Below are 8,803 nucleotides of genomic sequence, written 5' to 3'. Positions count from 1 at the left end.
TTTTGTCTGATTTTCACTTCACTCTGTCCTCTGGTGTTAACCTGTGTGTGTGCGCATGTGTCTGTGTGTACTTACTCTCATGGACACAGAGAGCAGGTGCAGCTATGACATGCTGTCATGTAAATCAGAAAAATAGCATCAGACTGTTTACTTTTGATAAAAAGAATGAAATGTAAACCTGTTCTAAAGGAAATGTGACTTTAAATGACCGTGTCAGATTTATTTAAAAGTACGTACGTGCGTGGTGACATCACTTCCGGTTGTGGAACCACTTGTTAGCATTTGTTGCTAATATGAGTGCCTGCGCTCTTAGAACTAGCTGCTAATGTGAGCAGTAATACACTGCAAAAGACTTTACAGGTAAATGTAATCCACACTGGTGAATGAAAACATCTGAATTCTACATTATCTCAGCAAGAGAAGGTGATTTTGGATGGAGGCAACGCAGGAAACTATAGTTATATGCTAAGATCTCGCCAAGTCTCGGTAAGTCACATGAGAGTAGGATCACGTCACCAGAAATCAAGACATATACAAAAGTCAGTCTCCAAGTTTTATGAATTGATATAATTGATATAATTAATTTATAATTTGAATCAATTCGATCAATTGATAAATCGCCCTAATTAAAATTATAGATCAAGTTTTGACTTTGCAACTGGTGAAATAGGACTTCCAGTGTCATTATCCCAGTTATTAAAAAAAAGGTTTTAGTGCTCTGTCAAAGCAACACTTACGCATCTGCTAAGCTGATATTTCACGTTCAAAAGGTTTAATATTTATTCTATTCTATTTTATTCTATTATATTCTATTCTACAGTCATTTGGCAGATGCTTTTTCTCCAAGGTGATTTGCATCTGAGAGTAAGAACAACACAAGCAAGAATTGAAACAGGATGGGACATTATAATTAAGTGGTAGTCAGACTGCTGTGAGTCCAATTGGACCCAGGTGCTGTTATGTAGTGCTCGAGGCAGTGACTTTTTCTCCCTCTCTACAATAGTCATTTGTTTAATTACAAGTTCATGATTTCATCCCACAATATCATCTTGGGTGTAAGTGCAGGCAGCTTATTCAGTGCTTGTTATGACCTCAGTTTGCCTAGGAGTGTAAGGTCTATAACAAAGACGGGCCGGAGTCAAGATCAACTGTATTACAGTTTATTTTGTACAAATAATAATAACTATAAACATAAATACCTGCTCCGGCAGTATGCAAGTAAACAAATATAACAAACGGTGTCTTAAGTAGGTTCAATAACGATAATAAATGCTATAAACAAAAGATCAACCAGTCAATTAACGTACTGGGACAGATACAAAACAAACCAATAAAGAAACCAAACAATCACTAAACGGTAACACAAATTCCTCCTCCTAACGAGGGAATGCAAAACAGTTAAACCAAATTCTCTATACAATAACACTAAACGAACTAAAGGGGTCTTTTCTTCAATCCTGTCACTGAAATGCTCAAAGTCAAACGCTAGCAAGCTCTAGAGTTCCCAAACCGGCACACCGTGCTCCATGAACACAGCTGCCACGATTGACGTCGGGGCGAGCCTTTTATGGTCGGAGCTTGTCATCCGAACTAGAGTGCTTCTAGAGAGAGAGTGGCGTCATCTCCGTTCACTGCAATGGTTCAGTTTTTTCACAGCAATGGCGGCGTATGGAGCCCCTCAAAAGTTCCCGGAAGTTAGCAAAAGCTAAGCGACGGTCAATGTATTTCAATGGAGCAGATTGTCGGAGCTACACTTCTTCAAGGTAAGATGTTTTAATAGTCATATTTCCATATCAGTTGTGCATCTAAATCAACTTGACATGAGTAATTAAATATGTTGGCGGATTGTCACCGTCTAGATTAATATATTTAGAGATTACAAACTGATAAAAGTTTATGCTAGCACACTGATAGCAGCAGATGCCACAGGCTGATGAATGTAAATTCTGTTCGTCAATATAAATTGATCCAACACCGTTGATAGCGAGGTTAATGTGTAGGGAGAGCGATTGTAGTTACATTTTTATTTAATTTTAATATATTTATAAGGCTGTGGAATTATGGACAAAGATATGAAGATGATTCTGTATGTGGGTCATAATGTGTGACCACCGCATTTCACACATTTAACACTATAGGCCAGGCCAATAATTACACCGTTCATTTTACATAATAACTAGAAAGTGAGCTGTTTTGTCGAATAGTACAGCCCATACAATTATACAATATTAGGGCTGTCATTTGATATTGCAGGGTGAAAAGTTCAGTCATATATATTCACTATATATTATACTATTATATATTAATTATGTTGTATTATCAGTTCTGGGGTTGTCTGCTGTTAACTGGGATACTGTTCTTCTTCACCTTCCTGCTTTGGCCACTTTAAAGTGTTGTTTCCTGTCTTTTTTTCTATATTCTGCAACCTCAACCATATAAATCTCCCTGTGATGTGTTTAATTTAAAAATAAACTTGCCAATGATATGGTCTTTGAAAATGTGTAATGCATTGTTTTAATATGATTACTTCACATATTTTTTGTTTTCACAGTCCCTGATGGTGGTCAGATGTATCCTGCTGACTTTGGCCATCCATATTTTCCTTCTGTCCCTGTCTTTGGGGAAGCCATACATACGCACGCCTTTCTCTGAGCGATTGGAGCATCCCCATGCAGCACAGCATACCATGGTGAAGACTGTATTCAAGGATAGCAGAGAAAAGAAATGGCTAGACATGCTGATCTAGTCGAGTTTTATTGTAAAGGAATTCTTTTAGGTATTAAATGCATTTGGAAAACAAAGGGTGTTTGTCTGATTTATTATGTATATGTAGGGAGTAAGTCTTGGGATAGTTAACAAATAATGATAGAAAGCCATGTATTTTCCATGAATTGAAATCAAAATTTTATTTATTTGCCATGGATTTTCTGTAAGAACACATTATATTGTGAGTCAGTCTGTCTCACTCAAAATAAGTCTTAAGACTTAAAAGCAATTCACACAAGTAGATACTAATAAGTAAGAATAGATAACCCATTTATTTGAAATGAATTGGGGATCTAAATTTTATTTATTGGATATAGATTTCCTGTAAGAACAGTTATCATTATGCTGTGAGCCTAGATTTATTGTGTAGTCACTTGATAAATCATTGTCTTCACCTGTTGGTATGCCTCAGTCTGAAAGATAAAGTTAAAAAAACAGAAAATATTATGATTTACATTGCTGTTGATGTGAAACAGGTTTAGTAAAACTTTGATGATTCATATCAATGAACACAACTATAAAAATATTGCAGAGCAAAGCCTTCATTGATCATTATTTACCGATTATCGTAGTTTTCCTATTATTTTGTATTGGCCGCCAAGCACTTCCTGGAACTTTTGGAGGCTACATGGACCACGTGATCGGCAAGCGTTTTGAGCTTCCGGTGGCGCCACTCTCTCTCTAGAGGCACACTAATCCGAACGTGCCTTCGGGTGTTTCCGGATCAGCGGTCGACCAATCCCGGTGGAGGTGGGCGGAGTCCAGGAGCAGGTCCTGCCGGCTGTTAATGGGGCACAGCTGTTTGTAATAATACGGCCACAGGCTGACAAGCCAAGGGCTGTAACAGTGCAGCGTTGAGCCACAGAGCTGGACTAATCTTTGTAACTCATTCCGACGAGTAGAAAAGTTAAACTAAGTGCTGAAATGCTTATTTAAAAGCTGAGTCTTTAGCTTGCTCTTAAAAATGGTTAAGGACTCTACGGATTGGACAGAGTTTGGTAGGTTGTTCCACCACTGGGAAATGACAGGAAAAGAGTCTAGCTACTGATCTGGTGCCGCGATGTGGCGGGAGCGCTAGGCATCTTTCACTGGCAGAGTGTAACTATCAAGACGGGCTCGGCGTTATGGGGGGGCATTCGCGGGCCATGCCCCCCCATATGAGCCACTGTGCCCCTCCTCCACTTGCCTAACCACTATCAAGCATTTGTGCCAAACTTTGAAATTTTTAGATTTAAATAAATCTTATAGAATGCAAAATCACACTTGGTATATATAGTATATAACACACAAAAAACTATATAAAAAATTAAATTAACAATAAAATACATTTGATGTGAGTTTTTTGTGTTACGTGAAGATGCGTGGTTTCTTATTGGTCCAAGGATTGACCTGAACCCTAATTGGATGTCGTTTGAAAAAAGAGCGCGGTCAGACAACACCGGCATTTCGTCTACAGAAAATGGACATAAGAAAGTGGCTTCACGGTGCTCCATCTTCTAAGCCTCCGCCAATTCCATCAACAAAAGAAGATGCAAATAGACCTGGCTCCAGCACTGCTGTTTCTGAAGGACAGACAGCAGAGCCTCCGTGTCTCAGCAGCAGCCATGGCGCAACTGCTAGCATAAGTGCTACTACGTGTGTAAAAACACTCGTTGATCTCGGGACTGACCAGCCCAACCAAGTTGTTTTACATCAGTACCCTGCAAGTATTTTCAACGGAAGAAAACGTTCATTTGTTGCTGCTTGGTATCACAACAGAGAATGGCTTGAATACAGCGTTAAAGAAAATGCAGCATTCTGTTATTGTTGCCGGAAGTTCAGCGGCCATCGCAGGTGTCAGACACTGGATGCTTTTGTCAGTGTGGGATTCCGAAACTGGAAAAATGCAACTGAGAGAGATCGAGGATTTCATAAACACGAATCTTCAAAGGAGCACATCTCTTGTTACACCCTTTGGAAGGAGCGAGAGAGGCGCATCGATACTGGCAAGGAGATTTCAACACTCGTGAACGCAGATCAGCTACGAAAGAACAGGTATTATGTCTCCTCTCTTATCGATATCATCGGGTTTCTGACAGAAAATCAACTGCCTTTACGAGGGAAGATTGACGCTTTTGACAACATGTCAGAGGGAGGGAGTGGCCTTTTTCTCTCTTTATTGGACTACACAATTAAAAAAGATCCCGATTTGGCAGCAGTTGTGAAAACAATCCCACGCAACGCCACATACACCTGTCACGACATGCAAAATGAAATAATAAGTACACTAAGCAGTGTGGTGACTGAGGCTATTGTAAATGAGGTGGGGGATTCCTTCTACACTTTGAAAGTCGATGGAACCCGTGACCCCACAGGATGTGAGAATATTTCTATTGTAATCAGATATGTAAACGAGTCGCATGAGGTCACAGAGCGTCTTCTCACCATAGCAACTGCTGATAAGGGTGATGCGCAGACATTAACAGACACCGTTTTGGCAGAGCTAAGTGGAGCTGGACTTGACACATCAAAGATTCTTAGCCAGGTGTTTGATGGAGCCGCGCTGATGTCAGGGAAATGGCGTCCAGAAGCTACTGCAAGAGAAGCTCGGTCGGGATATACCTTATGTACACTGTCTGAACCACCAGCTACACTTGGTGATAGTACACGCAATGTCAGCAGAGACAGCTATAGTGGATTTTTTTCATGTGTGTAATGCCCTTTACAAATTCTGCAAAAAGCCGACAATTGCTCTGCACTATAAAGGGGCGCACCTTAAACGTCTTCTGGAACAAAGATGGACAGGACATCTTGCCACAGTGTCAGTCATCTTAAAATCATTTGATGACCTGACATGTCTTCTGACTGAGATTGACACATCTTCGGCCTTTGGCGCAGAGGCACGAATGGAGGCTGTGGGCTTGCTGCGCGCAATGACCGAGCTCAGCTTCCCGTTCATTGCAAACATGGTGCACACAGTTCTTGCACTGCTGGATCCACCAAATAAACTTCTTCAAAGTGAGGACACCGATTTGATGACAGGATTAAGTGTAGTTGCAAGTGCAACAGCTTGTGTGCGGAAACTCCGCTGTGATGAGGAGTTTATTAAGGTGTGGGATGCGGCTGCGGGCGCTCCACTGACACCCTTAATCCCAAAACGGAAACTCAAAGCGGCCACTAATGTGGATGAATACGTCCTCGTGGGAACGACAGGAAACAGGGATAACCAGAACAAAACAGAAATGAAAAGACTGTACTATAGTACCATTGATGCAGTTCTTGGAGAAATGGACCACAGATTCAGCGAGCGCAACACGGAGCTGGCCCATGCGCTTGCTGCACTGAACCCACAAAGTGACATGTTTCTGGAAGTAAAGGCGGTGAAGCCCATTATGGATTTGACAGGTTCGCCTGTTATTGAAACTGAGTACAGTGTTGCTAAGGCCTTTTTCAGCTCTCAACAGCAATCACATCAAATGGAGGGGGACTGGACTGTGCAGTGCATCCTCTCCAAATACCAGGCGCACCTCACCACAATGCCAAGTGTCTTGACTGCGTTCAAGCATGCGCTAACATTTGGAGCTTCCACAGCAATGTGTGAGAACTCATTCTCCACCCTGAGAAACGTATTTTCAGACCACAGACGTGCAATGCTTCATAAAAGAAAGGCCCAGTTGGTTCAGCTGGCGTTTGAAAGAGACTTGACCAAAAAGTGCACAACTGAGTGGAAGTTCAGCATCAACACTCGCCTGCAACTCTTTTAAGGTGAGACATGCATTTAATGTATCCGTGGTGAACACCTTGGCTTTCATTTGCACACGAAATACAGTGTTTGTGTTTGGTTTGTATGGATTTTTCAAATTGGAGAACTACTGTTCGCGTTCTAATGCATGCGTTGCATGATGAATGAGAGAAAATCGAGGGAGAGAGAGACGTGGCCTGCGTCGCCGCGTCACACACTACTTTGGCTGCACAGCGCACTTGTGCTTAAAGGAGAGATTTTTCAGATTTGTTATTTGGTGTGGTTTGCTTTGTCGACAAGTGTCAGTAATATATATTAAAACATCTACATATATAACTCTTGAACGGGAATTTATGCCCCCCTATACTTATTATATGCCCCCTGGTGAGACGAGTGCTGGCGCCGACACTGTATCGAGAGAAAGTGTTGCTCTGAATTAAGGAGTGAAGGCAGACAGGAGCCATTTGGGTTATTGTTTTGTAAGCCAGAAGCAGAGCTTTGAATCTGATGTGTGTTGCAGCTGGAAGCCAGTGAAGAGCGATTAGCAGCGGAGAGATCTGAGTGCTTTTGGGCTGGATTTAAAAATGCAAGGAAATCAACAATGTAACAGAATTTATTAAAGCAGTATGACGCCACGCTAGGCATAAACCCCACATGCCCATTGGTGGTCCGACGTGCACTGGGAATGCTCACGTAAATTAGCTGGACCATTCTAAAACTTCCGAACCGTACCGGCCCGAACCGAGCTGTTCAGTGGAATCTGGGCTCTAGTCCAGACCAGAGTCCAAACTAAACATGAAGAAGCAGCATTTAGCTGTTATGTTCCAAATAAGTGGAACAAACTGCTAGAAACGATTAAACATTCACCAAATGTAGACACTTTTAAATCCAGGTTAAAAACATTTCTTTTCTCATGTCTAATCTGCACAATGCAACTTTTAACCTATGTAGCTTTTAGCCATTTTAATTTAATTTATGATTTTTTTTGTGATTTTTTTATATTTGTTGCTGCCTTTTACTCACCAGTCAGTCACAAGTTTCTTTTTTTTTTTTTTTTTGTTAAGGAAGATACAAATGGGAACAAAAGGCAGTAAATCAGACACAAATTAATTTAGTTTTATTTTGAATGCATATCAAAATTTTTTTACCAAAATACTAATGGCAGTGCAGGAACAGTGACGTGCAAACAAAACAGTGATATTTTTAGTTGTGCTCTACAGCTTCCTCTCACAGGCCACCTGCAATGTTTGTACAATGTCATTGTTTAAACTTAAGATATTCTCTGAGGAAAGGAAAGCATCTACACTGTTTGACAAAAATTTGTAAAAATGATAACTAATCCCGGTTTTTGGCAAACCTAAACAGACACCTTTGTGGCATTTTTGGGTTGCCTAAGGCTTATACACACTTCAATTTTCTATTATGGATTTTTTATACACTAATTATAAGCAAACATTCAGTGAAATTCTAATATATCATTTCATCTGAGCTAAAAACTGCAGTTGAAGAATCAAAAGAAAAAGTGTGGCATGGAGGAGGCTGTAAGGACCCAAGAGCAGACGAGAAGCCTTTGAATCACAAAAAGGTTTTATTTACAAAAAGGAAATATGCTGGTGTCGGGGCAGGTTGGCAGGCAGGCAGGCAGTCAGGCAGGCAAAAACAGTGGCGTCCTCGGGGACAGTGAACTGGCAGGTGACTTCTGAACAGAGTTGAATCAAAAAGTTATTTCACACAGGTCATGAGCAAAGAACCATAAGCAAATTGAAGAAAACCAAACTTTTACCACACAAATGCAAGCGACGATCCGGCAGAGGTTTGTGAACAGACCAGGGCATAAATGCTGTTTGGGTGATGAGAAGATTATCCACAGCTGTGAGAAACCTGCTGCCAGAGTCAGACACTCCTCCTGCAAAGAAGGCACGCCCACATCCATATGCACACACCCCCCCACACACACACACACACACACAGACTACTGCCAGGATAGGCGGAGTCATGACAAAGTGGGAGTGAAGGGTAAAGTAAACATGTCAACACCTAAACAGCTGACTACTAATTAGAGGCTCTACACGTTTTTGGTTAAAAGCAGTCTAATATGAACTAGGATAATGAAGTCCAGTCATTAACTTGCTGGTAAAACTTTTGCTTCAGGAAATTGTCCTTTGTGATATTGACTGTAAGCCATTTCTTGAAACAAACAGATTAAATATTTTTTTATGTACAAGTTAATAAGATTTCCCATCACTGAAGCAAATTGGGCCAACTATTTTCAAATAGCAAAAGGGTAAAAACCTTAGCCAGTGTCATTGTAACAAT

This window comes from Melanotaenia boesemani, chromosome 12, assembly GCF_017639745.1.
Source record: "Melanotaenia boesemani isolate fMelBoe1 chromosome 12, fMelBoe1.pri, whole genome shotgun sequence".
NCBI lineage: Eukaryota > Metazoa > Chordata > Actinopteri > Atheriniformes > Melanotaeniidae > Melanotaenia > Melanotaenia boesemani.
This window is presented reverse-complemented; position numbering follows the sequence as displayed.